The 15703-nt window shown below is 47.0% G+C and overlaps 1 non-coding gene across 4 annotated transcripts; it reads right to left on the bottom strand.

Moving 5' to 3' along the window:
• Positions 1-6397: 6397 nt before the first annotated feature.
• On the bottom strand, positions 6398-12275 carry D830014E11Rik. 4 transcript variants are annotated; one of them, XR_880511.2, is made up of 4 exons: positions 11518-12275; positions 9844-10024; positions 8372-8468; positions 6398-6648 (listed from the first exon to the last, which is right to left on the bottom strand). It is a non-coding gene; the product is annotated as an RIKEN cDNA D830014E11 gene (transcript). The 4 variants fall into 4 exon arrangements; XR_001784909.1 differs by having other exon boundaries at positions 9971-10024; XR_389462.3 differs by having other exon boundaries at positions 9844-12275.
• Positions 12276-15703: the final 3428 nt, after the last annotated feature.

The following is a 15703-nucleotide window of genomic DNA, read 5'->3' as shown; positions in this document are numbered from 1 at the left end:
GAACACACGGGTCAGTGGGAACACACGGGTCAGTGGGAGCACACAGGAGAGTGGGAGCACACGGGACAGTGAGAGCACACAGGAGAGTGGGAGCACACAGGACAGTGGGGGCACACAGGACAGTGGGAGCACACAGGAGAATGGGAGCACATAGAGAGTCGGAACACATGGATCAGTAGGAGCACACGGGTCAGTGGGAGCACACAGGACAGTGGGAGCACACAGGACAGTGGGAACACACGGGTCAGTGGGAACACACGGGTCAGTGGGAGCACACAGGAGAGTGGGAGCACACAGGACAGTGAGAGCACACAGGAGAGTGGGAGCACACAGGACAGTGGGGGCACACAGGACAGTGGGAGCACACAGGAGAATGGGAGCACATAGAGAGTCGGAACACATGGATCAGTAGGAGCACACGGGTCAGTGGGAGCACACAGGACAGTGGGAGCACACAGGACAGTGGGAACATACAGGAGAATGGGAGCACACAGAGAGTCGGAGCACATGGATCAGTGGGAGCACACGGGTCAGTGGGAGCACACAGGACAGTGGGAGCACACAGGACAGTAGGAGCACACAGGACAGTAGGAGCATCCCCTGGGTACTTCTGTAAAGACATTTCTGAGAGGATTAACTCAGAGTGGAAGATCCACCCTGAATGTGGAGGGCCCCATTCCATGGGCTGTGGAGCGCATGTGGATAAAATGGAGACCAGCGAAGCTCAGGCATCTATGTCCTCTCTGCTTCATCTCTGCTGTGGTGTGAGCTGCTCCCCCAAATCATCTCCAGCAGGATGGACTGAGCCATCCAATCTGAGCGAGCCAATCTCCTGGAGGCTGTCAAGCATTTTGTCACGATAATGAGAAAAGTCACTTGCACAGATGGTGGCCTAATCAAGTTTGATTTATATTGTGATGAAACGGTGACCAAAAGCAACGCGTGGTTTGCTTGGCTCAGGCCCTCCATCCCACTGGAAGCCAAGACCGGAACTCAAGGTGGGGACCTGAAGGCAGGAACTGAGTCAGACAGTGAAGGAACATTGCTCTCCTTCCTGGTCACTCCCTCTGCTTGCTCAGCTCACCTGCCTAAGGACAGTGCCATCCCAGTGAAATGGGCCCTCCAACACTGCCTAGCAGAGAAAATGCTGCGCAGTTATGACCACAGGCCAATCTGATGGAGGCACTTCCTCAGTGACCGCTGAGCTTCAGTTATGAGCGCAGGTCTATTTTCAACCTTTTTTAAATTTGTCAGATTGTTCCCCAAAGCAACAGTACTATTCTACATTTTTACTGGAAATGTTTAAGGCCCATTCTTCATGGCCTTGCCAGCACTTCTTATTATTTATTTCTTTGGTTTTTTTTTCTTAATTGTGTCCACTCTAGTGTATGTGAGAGGCTACACCACTAAACAGTGCATTTCCCTCAGAAGGCTGAAGATGTCGAACACTTCTTCCTTGTGTTTATTGGTATTTTACAAACCTTCTATAGAGAAATGTCCTTTTATGTTTCTTGGTATTTTAAAAAAATGTTTTATTTTATGTGTATGCATGCTTTTGCCCATAAACTGAAGGATGTATCTTTTATTACTGAATTGTGTTTTTATATATTTTAGATACGAGTTTCTCTTAGCTGTGTGATTTCTAAAATTCCCTCCTGGATTTGTACACTTATGGACCGTGTCATTGAGGTTTCAAGTGTTTGATTTTGATGATGACACTCAGTTACTCTGTTATTTTCTTTTATTGCTTGCTACTTTTGATGGTGTGTGTGTGTGTGTGTGTGTGTGTGTGTGTAAGTGTGTAAGAGAGAGAGGGAGGGGGAGGGAGGAAGAGAGAGAAAGAGAGAGAGAGAGAGACAGACAGACAGACAGACACACACACACACACACACACAGATTGATCAGGGACTAAGCCCAGAGCCCTCCCCCAATTCTAAGCTCCTCTACTGAGCTACATTCCCAACCTCTGGTGCTGATTCCAGTCCTTTCTCATGGGTTCACGTGTATGTGCAGGTTCACATGTGAGTGTGTGCAGAGGTCACACCTGAGATGTCAATCTTCAGTCCGGCCCACCTTGCTTTTAGAGCCTCTCGCCAGTCTGGATCTCACCAAGTGGTCTAAACAGGCTGCTCACCAAGTTTGCAGGGGCGCACCAGACTCCACCTTCCCAGCACTGGGCCTCCAAGCATGCCAGGGTGCTGGGGCTCTGGGGATCCAACTCAGGTCCCACTGCTCCTGCAGCAAGCACTTTACTGACTGAGGGATCCCCACAGCCCCTCTGTCAAGGCTTTGAAAGCCATACTTTCCTTGTTTCTTGCTCAGGATTTGAGAAATTTTTTTCTGATATTCTTTTGCAGTCCCAACTTACTCAGAAGAGTAGAAGCAAATATTTACCATGTTCTTACTGTGTCCAGACTTTAGACGGGGTGGCAGCCCAGGAAACCTGGAGTCAACCCACCTAACCTGACTCCGAAGCGTCAGAGCTCGGCTCAAAGCACCCCCTCCTCTTGGCATTTATTTCTGCTGCTGCAGGAAAAGGGTACGTCAGCTCTGGCTTTACACAGTGAGCTCTGCCTGTGTTCCTTGTTCCTTGCCCTTCCCTGAGGTCAGTCCCCTGCCCCACCCTTTCTAGGACTGCCAGGATCTTCAAGCTCTCCAACATACACACGGGTTCATCCAAAAGAGGCAAGACAGCCTCATTCGTGACTCAGAGTCCGGACTGGAATGCCGCCACCGGTCATTGACCCTCACCTCACCCTGATATGCTGAGTTTGCCCTTTGGTTGTGACAGTCCTGGCTTTGATAGCCAGAGGTAACTGTGGCACTACTGGGAAGTGAATTGGGCAGCATGCCTATAAAGTCCCACCGAGGCTCCCAGGTTTAAAATAGGTCAACTATCAATTCCACGCAGCATAGTCTTGAGGGGCAATGGCAGAGGAGCAGAGGAGCCTCTCAGGTCACAAGCTCCTCCCACGCCCCCTGCCTTCCCTCCTGTTCATTCCAACTGCCTATCAAATCCATTTGATTCTACGTAATTTCTTACGTTTCTCAGCCTCTCCCACTTCATCCTTCCACTTCTGCGTCCGTTCAGATCTTATCACATCTTAGGTCTACTAACTAATCTCATTGCTCGGTCAATTCTCTCATTCTATTGAATTGAACCATATCTCTTCAGCTGAGAGCCTTAAGGTTTAGAGAGCAAAGGTGCTCAGAAGGGGGCCGGCCATCGGAAGGTACCTCATCAACACGTGTGGAGAGCCTCCCCACCACACTCTCCCCACTGCTTACAGGATTTTAACAAAAGGCCTGTGGTTAAATAATTATTATACCCTACACCATTGGGCACAGGAAAAGCCCTTCTGGTCCTATTATGTGGATGATTTCAGGAACGCTCCTGGTCCGGTCAGCAAGTCACATCAGCATCTGGGGGCTTCAGTCTCTGAATCCTAGCTTCCTGTCAGACTTCTAGGATTGCAGATGCCCGTGTTGCAGTGCCTGTGGGCTCTGGAGCTTCGACCTCAGGTCCTCATGCTTCTCCACAGCAAGTGCTTTCCCCGCCTGAATCATCCCTCGGAAGAGGACGAGTTCAGCTCCCAGCACAAACAGCAGGCCGTCCACAACTTCCTGCAACGCCAACTTCAGAGGGCCTGATGCTCTCTTTTGTTTTCTGAGGGTACCAGCGCACACAAGTGTGTGCACATACACAGACATAAACATAACCAGAAATAAAGAGCAATTTAAAAAGTACTCAGTGTGTTAAGGCTCCGTTCTTTGGATATACATGGGTCAGCATCTCATTTTCATAGTTATGGGGGCATTCTAGCCTGTGTCTGTAGAGAGAATCTCTTGTAAGCATCACCTGTCAATAAAAAAGCCGATGGCCAATGAGCTGAGGCAAAAAACAGGAGGTGGGGCATCCAGCAGGTGAGGCCCCAGAATGTTGAACAGGACCGACAGGATGTACCAGAACATTGAGACAGACATATGTAAACCAGCAGGTAGCTGAACTCAGGATAGAATAAAGGGGCGATTCACCCCAGGAACTCTGAGGAGTCAGACGTAAGAAGACAAGAAGTGGGAGCCTGCCACGTAGCTGAACCCAGGTTAGAATAAAGGGATAATAAATTAAGAAGTCAGAGAACAAGCCTAAGCTTACACTGAAGACATTTATTAATAAATAATTAGTTTCAGAGTCATTATTTCTGGAAATTAAATGGCTGGGAGGAAAAGTGGTTTTTGTTTGTTTTGTTTTTGTTGTTTTTACACATGTCCCACTCAGACTACTCTCCTTACTGAGTGATCATTTCTTAACATACCCACATCTGTTTTCACCAGTTAGAACGCCTCATAAACACTGATAAAGACGCAAGCTGCCCGCTCCCCCCCCCCCCCAGATTCAGATGAACATTCTGGGACCCCACCTGAGTGAGAATTGTGGGAAATGTGTAGGTCAGCACACGAGACAAGGACTTTCTGCGTGAGCTTCTGGGACGGGGACAGCTGCTTCCTCCTCCTTTTCCAACTCCCCAGGCCTCCGCTGTCCCCTCTTCTCCAACCTCCCTAAAGATCTAAGCCTTTTTCAAAGACCTCTGTTCCCTCCTGCCCGTTCTCAGAACTGCTCCCAGTTGCTGCTGTCTTTTCTCTCTAGGTGCAAAGGTGAATGCCTTTGCCATCAGCTGGACAGTAGAGGAAGTTAAACTCTGCCCAACCTCAGCTCCTCTCAGGCGGGAAATGTGTGTGGGTTCTGTTGGGGAACTGCACAGTGGAGACTGGGACTAATGTCCTCCTGAATTGTCTAAGGGCAAGGATGTCCCTGAAGCCATCATTATTCTTCCTCCCAAAACAATGGTAGGAAAAAAGCAAAGAGATTGTGAGCCTCTAATACTGCTAACTACTAACTCATAACTAATCCTGTTATTAGTGGTCTGGCAATACTGGGTAAGGAAGTTTTATTTCCTTCCTGGACCTATGTTATTGCAAAGGCCCCTTGTTTGAAAATATTCATTTATTTCTTACTGTAGACAGTTTTGATCTGATAGTCTCCCTCCAGACAGAAGATGGGGTAGGCCTAGTCTTCTGGCACAGCAGCAAATAAAAACTCACACATAGAATCAGTGACAGAAGTGTAAAGGCTATGTTTGAAGATTCAGGGCCTTGGCCTATGTGTGTTCAGGGCTGATCAGACAGCTCATTGGTAAAGGGCTTGCTATGCAGATATGAGAGACTTGAGTTTGATGGTCAGTGGCCATGAGCAAAAGCCAGCTGTGGTGATTCAGGCTTAATCTTAGTGTTGGGGAGGTGCCTTGGTTAGGGTTTACTGCTGTAATCAGACACCATGACCAAGGCAACTCTTATAGGGGCACCATTTAATTGGGGCTGGCTTATAGGTTCAGAGGTTCAGTCCATTATCATCAAGGTGGCAGTCCATTATCATCAAGGCAAGAGCATGGCAGGATCCGGACAGGCATGCTACAGGAGCTGAGAGTTCTACATCTTCATCTGAAGGCTGCTAGCAGAATAATGGCTTTCAGACAGCTAGGATGAAGGTCTTAAAGCCCATGCCATAGTGACACACCTACTCCAACAGGGCAATACCTCCTAATAGTGCCACTCCCTGGGCTGAACATATACAAACCATCACAGGAGGAGAGACAGTTTCTTGGGACTTGCTGGTCAGCCAACCTAGCCAACTGGCAAACTCAGTATCAAAAAACAAGGTGTATAGCACCTGAGAAATGACATGTAAGGTTCACTTCTGACCTCCACACATCCACATCCACACCTACACATCCACGCACACATACGTTTAATTTCAAAAAGAGCAGTGCTTGAGATGCCCAATTTGTGTAAAAAAAAAAAATCCTTCGTTCTAGCCCACTACCTGCAGAATAAGAGAATCCCACCTAAGGTTTCTAGCAGATTTTTAAAGACTTTATGTTGATTTAAAACTATGTATAAGGCTGTGTGCACTCGAATGTAGGTCCCCAAGAAAGGCTGAAGAGAGAAGGAGTCCCTGCACCTGGAGATACAGGTATCAAGAGCCATCTATCTTGGTGGCTGGGAACTGAACTTAGGTCGTCTGGAAGTCCAGTGTTCCTTCTAACCTCTGAGCTGTCTCTCCAGACCCTTAGTGTTTGTCTTGCTTTCGATGCAACCCAACGCTCTCCTGAATGCCTGTTGCTTACAGGGCTTCCTGGTAATACACTACCCTGTACCACACAGGGCAAACTTCTCATGGTTTCTGTAACTGTGGCTTGAGCAGTCGCATGCTAAGATGAAGGCTGGCCCAGTGATTGTTACTTTCTTTTTCTATCAACCTAAAAGCAAAGGAAGCAAGCATTTTCCCCAAAATGATTTATCCTGAGAACGGCCCAAAGGGAGTCTCCTGGGACAGGTCGCTGGGTTCAGAAGTTTATTAAAACTATTCCGAATTCCTTCTGCTCTTTCCTTCAGTGATGACTTCACTTAAGCTGAATAGTAACAAAGAAACTTCTTCAAGGAAAAACAACACTGAGAGGAAAAGCCGGCTGGGACGATAGCACAGTCAACATCTCCAGTTGGAGTTAGAGCACACAAATGATGCCAGGCATTCTTCTCAAGCCGCTTCACAGGGGACAGTGACTCACAGGAATCCAAGAGAGGGCGACTCTGAGGGAGAAACAGTTATTTTTCAGAAATACCCAAATTTTCCACAAGTTCTTGTCATAAAAATTCATCTACCAACACTGGAAAATTCCAGCCACCAGCAACTTCAGTTGCATTATAGCATGAGGCATCCTCTGCCCGAGTTTCCATCACTCACCCAGGCACATGACACACAGACATGATCTAAATCCATAAACACATATGTTCTCCCATTCTCATCCGAATGTTAGGTTAACATGAGATTTGCATCAGCACACGTACAAATGAATGTTTTCAAAGTCATTCTTGATGAGTTGCACTTTTTTTTTTTTTTTTTTGAGACGGAGTCCTGGAACTCATAATGTAGACCAGGCTAGCCTGAAATTCACAGAGATCCTTTTACCTTTATTTCCCAAGTGCTGGTATTAAAGGCATGTGCCACCACAGCTGGGTCATTTTTATTTTGTCTTTTTAATTAAAATAAAAAGAATAGTTGATACAGGATTGCATGTAGCCCAGGCTAGCCTTGAATTTGTTGATCCTCTTGCCTCAACCTTCCACGTGTTGGGATGACTAGTACCCACCATTATGCTTTGCTGGGATGGACCCAAGGCCTGTGCATACTAGACAAATATTCTACCAATTTAACTATATTCCTAGCCTAAAATGAATTGTTTATGTTTCTTTCGAAGTTTGCTTTTTCTAATCAAATTACCAGCCAGGAGAATGATTAATCATATCAGTTACTTTGGTACAAACCAGTTGGTGTACTTCAGGTAAACTGAAAGAAGAAGAGGAAGGAAGCAGGCTTCTTTTTTATTTTTATTTTTCTCGGCTCCGGCACCACTTGCTCCAGCCCCGCTCGCTTCTGATGCTGTGATGGTAATAAATGAGGCAGCAGTACCAAGCACCGTGGTGCGTGCCTGTCATCCCTGCCCTTAGGAGATAAGGGGCAGGATTACAAGTTCCTGGCCAGCCTGTGCTACATACCCACGCTGTAGCAGCACAGGCTTACCTCAAAACACTGAGCAGCTCACAACTACCTGGAACTGCATCTCTAGGGGGTCTGATGGCCTGTGTGGGTGCGCACACATAAATAAAAATAAAAATAGCCACAACATAACATAAAACAGAACAGTAAATGAGATAGACCGTCACCTGATGAGGCTGTTAGGTAAGCGGAAACAGCAGTGTGAGGTAAGCGGAAATGACGCTGTGAGGTAAGCTGAAACAACGCTGTGAGGTAAGCGGAAATGACGCTATGAGGGAAGCAGAAACGACACTGTGAGGTAGACAGAAACAATTCTGTGAGGTAAAAATGACGCTGTGAGGTAAATGGAAATGACTCTGTGAAGTAAGCAGAAACAACACTGTGAAGTAAGCAGAAATGACGCTCTGAGGTAAGCGGAAACGACACTGTGAGGTAAGCAGAAATGACGCTTTGAGGTAAGCGGAAACGACACTGTGGGAGTAAGTGGAAACTATACTGAGGCTCCCCAACGTGGCTCTTCTTGTTATGCTGTGTTGACTGCACTGCACATCCGTAGCCACTATGAAGGGGAAACTGTGTTGATAACATCTAATTAAGAATGCTGGTCCAGGCTGGAAGAACAAATATCAATGTTGGATTGCGAAAATGAGAGAACCAACCCCGCGGAGTTTGTCACCCGATCTCTACAGAGGCGCTGTGGCACGTGCTACCAGAACCCCCAGGAAAATAACAGACAAAATTATAAAAAATATCTACCTCAGGAAAAACAGAAGAACATCAGACTCTGGCCAGTGAGATGGCTCTGCCGGCAAGGGCACTTTCCAGCAAGGGCACTTTCCACCAATGATGCAACCTTCCAAAAGGATAACAAAAGGGTAGAGTAATTAAGGACAAAACATCATATTTAGAGTTTAGAAATAAAGTCTGGGAAGATGCCCTAGTCAATAAAGTGCTTGATGCAAGGCATGAGAACCGGCTTCTGGTTCCAGTACCCAGGTCAAAAGCCAGGTGTGCAGTATGGCTGTAACCCAGCACTGAGGACGTGGACACAGGTCACTAGGGCCTGCTGACCATTTAGTCTAGCTGAATTGGTTCAGAAAGAGACCTGCTTAAAAAACTAAAGTGGCAATTGAGGAACATACCCAGTGCCAACCTCTGATTAAACACACCCCCCCAAATACTAAAACTTTACATTTAAACAGAAAGAAAGAAAGAAAGAAAGAAAGAAAGAAAGAGAGAGAGAGAGAGAGAGAGAGAGAGAGAGAGAGAGGGAGGGAGGGAGGGAGGGAGGGAGGGAGGGAGGGAGGGAGGGAGGGAGGGAGGGAGGAAGGAAGGAAGGAAGGAAGGAAGGAAGAGAGAGAAAGAAGGAAAATAACTTTTTAAAGACCTATTCTGCATCAGTACTGTACAATTTGTCTCAAAGGGTTTTCATTTTAAAATTAACTAGCCAAGTAGTTCTGTTTTGGAGGCAGGGTCCCCAGGCTGTCCGTGGACTCCATATATAGTGGAAGGTGGCCTTGAACTTCTGATCCTCCTGCCTTCGTTTTACAAGAGCTGGGATTACAGGCTTGTGCTCCCTCACGCAGGACTTCAGGCGTGGTGGGCAAGCACTTTACCAAAGCGCTGCTCCCTCAGCTCCTCAAAGGGTTTTTCTTAGGCAGCACAGACGTTCCTCTCTGGTCTGCAAAACAGAGCGTGTTTTGAATGTGCTCACTTGAGTGCTTTCTCATGCCTGGAATTTCTTTCCTTTACTATTATTAAGTGTGGCTCGTTAAGCCAGCACTCTGGAGAGGGAGGTGCTGGGCAAAGCTGACATTGTCCTCTGACCTCAGCAGACAGGTGGCTTTAAGCTCCAACTTGACACAAACAGTGCAGTGCCAGCCAGGAACAAGGTCCTTAAAGACTCAACACCGTCACCCTTTACAGCGTCTTTTGGCTCCAGCTCTAAAAGACCTTCACATTTCTGCTCCTACCAGGAAATACCAGAGGGAATAAAGTCGTTGGTGAACTTGATGGATTATATAGCTGCCCAGGCACAGCAAGGCATGTGACCTAGGGGCCTTCTCTGTGGCTGACAGAACGTCTGGGCAGGAAAGTCAGCTTGCTTCTTTTGAGGTGGTGTCCATGTAGCTCAGGTTTGCCTCAAGCTCATTATGTAACCCAGGATGACCTTGAACCTTCTGATTCTCTCTCCTCCATGACTGAGTTTTGGGTCACGGCTATAGTACCTGGTTAACGTGGTGCTGGGCATCACCCAGGGCTTTCTGCATTGTTAGGCAATGCTCTACCACCTGAGCCACAGTTCCAGCCCGTGTTTTGGCCATCGCACGCCCTGTAGAGAGAGGCCTTGCTTACCCATTCCCAACGTCCAGGCAATGATAGTTTTCCAGCCATCTGTGTGAAGTTGTCCTGAAATAAGATGAGACCTTCTTCGGGTCTCATTTTTAACAGTGAAAGCATTCCTAAAGTTACAGGGTGACTCACAGAGAAGTGTTCTGGAAAGATGTTTTCAAATTAATATTAATGCATTCAGTCATTTAGCATATTCATAAGCCAGTTTCCTTTATAAACAATGAAGAAAAATCAGTGAATACAAAACCAGATAGCTCTACTTGCATGCAGTTTACAGTTTCTTAGCCAAGGATAAAAATACATAGGAAAGTAAGAAAGAGGCTACACTTTTGTTTTATTTGACACTTCTTATACCTATTTATTCACGAGTGTACATGCCTGTATGCATGTGGTTGCATGTGTCAAAGGCATGAACAACTTTGGTCCATGAGTTTTGAGAGCACACGTATGTTTGTTTTGTGTGATATTGTAGTATAACGTTGTCATTTATAGAAGTCATACTCTAGAACCACAAAATCCACTTAGAAAAAAATTCCCAAGTGTTTTAAGAAAGTTTGCAAATTTGTGTTGTAATACTTGTCCGTTACTGTCCTGAGCCAAAGGCATGGGTTGACCTCTGCAAAGAGATAACTTTTCAAAGTGAGGCCTTCTAACAGTAGTTGTGAAAGGTACATACATGCAAACAAAGACCTAGTCTAATTTCCAAAAGATCCCAATGACCCTAATTGGCCCAGAGCATTGTGAGAAATATCAGTGTTTTGAACAGAGGACCAGAAAACAGAAAGCTTCTTTGAGAAAATGCTTTCTTTCTTTTTGGAGACAGAGTTTCATGGAGACCAGGCCAAGCTATATAGTAAAGGATGGTCTGAGACTCCTCCTCCTTCTCTTCTTCCTCCTCTTACCCCAACCCCCACCCTTCTCCTGAGAATCAGGCCAACTTGATGAAATGATTTTCAAACAACTCGAAGGGAACTGACAAGGACGGATGTCTTGAAACCTAACCCACTTCGTTGCTCTGTTGCAAAGTGGGTCCTCTAATGAAGTACTTAGGGCTAAATATGGTGATAAGGAAAGAGGATTCCCTTGGCCTGTGGGAATTAGTACTTAAAAGAAAAACCATGGGGGCTGGAAAGATGATTCAGGCCTTAGGAACACTTGCTGTTCTTGCAGAGGACCCAGGTTCAATTCCCAGCACCTACATGATGGCTCACCTGTAACTCCAGCTCCAGGGGTTTTGAAAACCTTCTTCTGGCAGGCACGTATGTGATATGCAAACAAAATATCCATGTGATAAAATAAACATTTAAAAAAGAAAAGAAAGACAACCTTATAGCAGTCTTTTACCCATTCACTCCAAAGAGCACAGTTAGGAAAAGATATAAGACGACTGACTGCAGGCCAGAACAGGCCAGGACAGACCTAGCCAGGCCAGGCCAGGCCAGGACAGGCCAGGACAGGACAGACCAGGCTAAGCTAGGCCAGGCCAGGGAAGACCAGGCTAGGCCAGGCCAGTAGCCCTTGGCAGAAATCAAACTTGCCAGAACACTGACCTCATACTTCTCGGCTTCCAGGATACTGAGAAAATAAATTCCTGTAGTTTAGGTCACCTAGGCTGACTAAGAAAGAAGCCATGCAGATATCCAGGAGAGTTCCCAAGAGGAGACTAGCTAGTGACAAGGCCCCGGAGCACAGACAGGCTGGACAGGGACACAGCAGTGTATTAAGGAGGGTGGGAGAGGTCAGGGGTCAGTAGGTCAGTGGGCCAGTTAAGGACTTTGCCTTTTACACTGGCTTCAAAGGAAGGTTTGTGGAGCCTTTTGCAGGGTGAGGTGACATGTTTTCAAATGACGTGCACTTCTGCAATATTTGACTTTTGTGTAACTATGAACATGTGTTGCTCTTGTAATTAGGAAAAAAGTCATCCGAACCCCAGGGCACCTACATGAGAACACGCTAACAGGCGAAGCTATGGACGTCAGTGCCAACATGTGGGTGTGCGGAGGGAAGTGCGGGAGGGAGGAAGGAAAGACTGCAGAGAAACTGAACCTGATAGGAATTGAGTCCTGGCAGCTCACCACCCTTGCAGTCTGTGAACACAGGTCCACGGTCCTTCCCTCTGGCTCTGTCTTCCCGCTCATCGTTAAACTCCTATGGCTTTGTGTCTGCCAAAGGAGAGGAGGCAAGGACAGGAGGTGGGCAAGGAATGAGAGCAAAACATGGTCTGAACTGGGGACTGTGTGTGTGAACATATCTGTGTGTATGCGTGCATGTGTGTGTACGTGCATGTGCGTGCATTCACATGTGTGCGTGCGTGTATCTGTGTGTATGAGCATATCTGTTTGTGTGTATGCGTGCATGTGTGGGTGCATGCATCTGTGTGTGTATGTGCATGTGTGTGTACATGTGCTTGCCACAATTCATGTGTGAAGGTCATACTATAACTCATGTGAGTCCAAGAGATTGAACTCAGGCTGCTAGGCTTGGCAACATGTGCCTTTACCGGCTGAGCCATCTTGCTGGCTGACCTTCCTGGTTTCTATGGAGGAGGTTAATAAACATTTCTTAAAGACACAAAGGAGAAGCTAGAGGGATGACTGGGTTGGTAAAGTGTCTGCCTGGCAAACATAAGGGCCTGAGCTCGCACCATTCCAGCTCCTACAAGATCTGGCCGGTGCATTTGTGTGACCTCAGTGCTAGTGAGGTGCAGGTGCATCCTCGGGGTGTCCTGGGCAGCTAGCAGAGCTGAATCAGCAAGATTGAGGGAAGAGGAAAGGTGCTGTCTCAGAAAATTAAGGTTGAGCCTGGCTGGCAAAATGGCTCAACGGATACAGGTGCCTCCCTCCAAGCCCGAAGACCCAGAGGTCAGGCTCTGGGACCCACATGGGGGAAGGAGAAGAGCTGAAAGTTGTCTTTGATCTCCACACATGCTCTGTTATACATGTACACACACACACAAAAGACAAATGTAATGTTAAGCAGTCGAGGAGCCTGTGAGATCCTCAGTTCACAGTAAGTACTGAAGGCTCACAGTGGACAAAGCAAAGTTGGGCTCTAACCTAGAATGGCCTGTGCTCTGATTCATGCAGAGAACCCACCCTGTGAGCCCCATCAAGTGCCCCTCCCCCTTCCTAAGTACAGGGGTGGGAGGACAGTCTGACAGTCATGTAGCCTGTACTGTCCCTTGCGTTTCTTTTTTCAACAAATGCAGTGTGGGGGCTCATCTCTCTGTTTTGCATCCTGCTTGAAAAGTATCAGAGGCAAGACCTTGTAGGCAAGCTTGGCTGTCAGTAATTGTCTTCCCTAAACTTCTAGTTTGGGTTGGGGCTTAGCTTAGCAGAGGTTGGCTGTAGGCGAATGCCTAGACTAGCAAGCAGGGGTCTAGTCTTTTCTGTTCATTCTTTCAGAATTTAAATTAGCTTGAGGCACTGTTAGAAATGAACTATCATATTCATTTCTTACAACAGCAACTGAGGATGACACCCAAGGTTGCCATCTGGCCTCCACATGCACATACATGCACCCATGAACTCACATGTACATTTGCGAGCGAGTGTGCGCACACACACACACACACACACACACACACACACATACACACACCCCTGATACATCAGCCCTAGGAATTGTTCTTTGCAGTTATTCCTTAGAAATGTGTCTTGGGGCCTTTGGCCAGATGGACCACTGGGCCTGACCCAAGTTTGGAGTACTAATTATAAATAATCATAACCAACTAAAGAGGGTTCTTAACATTTCAGTGTGTGACAGCCCCACTGTGCTAAGCAACATAAACAAACCGATAAGGGTGAAGCACTTGTCTGTGTGAGCAAGGCTGGGTCAGGCCTTCCTGCCCAGGGTGCATTCCCTCTCCTAGTCCAGTCTGTTCCAGTTGCCCTGCCCCTCCAGGTTTATGTTTGCTAATAGATATGAATCGTATCTCAAAACATGCTTAAAAGCTGCTTGCTTATCTTAAGCACTGGCTGTATATCGCTCTGAGGGGGGTTTTCATGCTAATGCATTTTTATCTTCCCGATATGCTATGAGGCCTTTAACACCATCAGGTTCGTTTTACAGGCAATGAAGCAAAACTCACCTTGTTGAGCGATGATATTCTAGGAGGCAGTTGCAGTAACCTAACCCTGACCACCGTGCCTGTGGCTTCTCAGAGCACCTGTGGCAGGTGGTTATACTGTTGGGAAGAGGCCACTTATTCACAAGGAATAAAGTCTGAGGCCAAGAATATTAATTTAGCATTGCAGCCACTTCAAACTCAGTAGGAGCGGGGTACCTTAGTACCTCTGTGATCTGTGGACGGAGCACACAGTGTCTGCCATGCTTGTCACTCAGGCTGCTGGGAGACACCACCCAAGGGATGCGTCACTGGCTAATTTTATTCTGCAAATGGCAGAATAAGTGTTTACAACATTTGAAAACATTCCCGCCCCTTTCCCGGCTTCCTCGGAGTTCCTTCCTCAGGTCTTGGCCACTGTTGACTCTAATTTTAGTTGTGGCAAGTGGGGGAAATCTCCTGGTAATAGTGACTATATGTGAGCTGCGCTGTGTTATCTTCTCACAGTTTCTCTCACTTTTATAAGGAGGTCAAAAATAGCATACAGATCACATACTACACATACTTGCACACACAACACACACATGTATACACTCCACACACTCATACACACACCTTACACCACACACACCACACACATAACACACACTCTCATACACATACCATACACATACACACACCATACACACTCATACACACATACACACACATACCTACACACACCACACACATACTCACATACACATTCTACACACATACCACACACATACATATGCATTACACATACACATAGCACACACATATGCACACATACCACACAAACACATATACACACACATACCACACACATGCACACACATCACACACAGATACTAACACACAGATTCCACCCACACACTCATACATACACTCTTACATACATACCACATGCACACACATAGACACTAACACACACACACACAGATTCTACCCCTCCACACCACCCCCACACCCTCATACACACACACACACACACTCACATACAGAGACACCACACATACTCTCACACATAGACACACACACACACACACACACACACACACACACACACACACAGATTCTACCCCTCCACACCACCCCCACACCCTCATACACACACACACACACTCACATACAGTCACCACACATACTCTCACATATAGACACACACACACACACACACACACACACACACACACACACACCACACCCCTCCTGGAGGCTCTGAGATTCACATCTGTCAGGAGCACATTCATCAGCAGGACTGAGAACTACAAGGTAATCTCCTGAACTTCCTTCATCTCTATTCTAAGCAGTTCATCCACAGGAGCCCGGCCCCTTCCTCTGCACAGACCACACATGTCTGCCTTCTGCCGTGTCCCAGATGGCAACTATGGTGACTGCCCAGAAGAAAAGAAAGCAATGCAGTAAGAATAAAGGTCAGAACAGAGTAGCTGCCTGGCGCTGCCTGGGCTGTGACAGCCTGGGAATCCGCGCTGAAATGCCATGCCTCAGAGAAAAGCCACATCTGCCCCAAGGGCCTTGCAAATGATCCAGCACTTGCCTGCTCCCACCTCTCTGGATCTCCTGAATGCCACCCTGCACCACGCAGACTCTCACTGAATAGTTCCGACAGAGTGCCCTCATTTCTG

This window comes from Mus musculus, chromosome 5, assembly GCF_000001635.26.
Source record: "Mus musculus strain C57BL/6J chromosome 5, GRCm38.p6 C57BL/6J".
NCBI lineage: Eukaryota > Metazoa > Chordata > Mammalia > Rodentia > Muridae > Mus > Mus musculus.
This window is presented reverse-complemented; position numbering and strand designations above follow the sequence as displayed.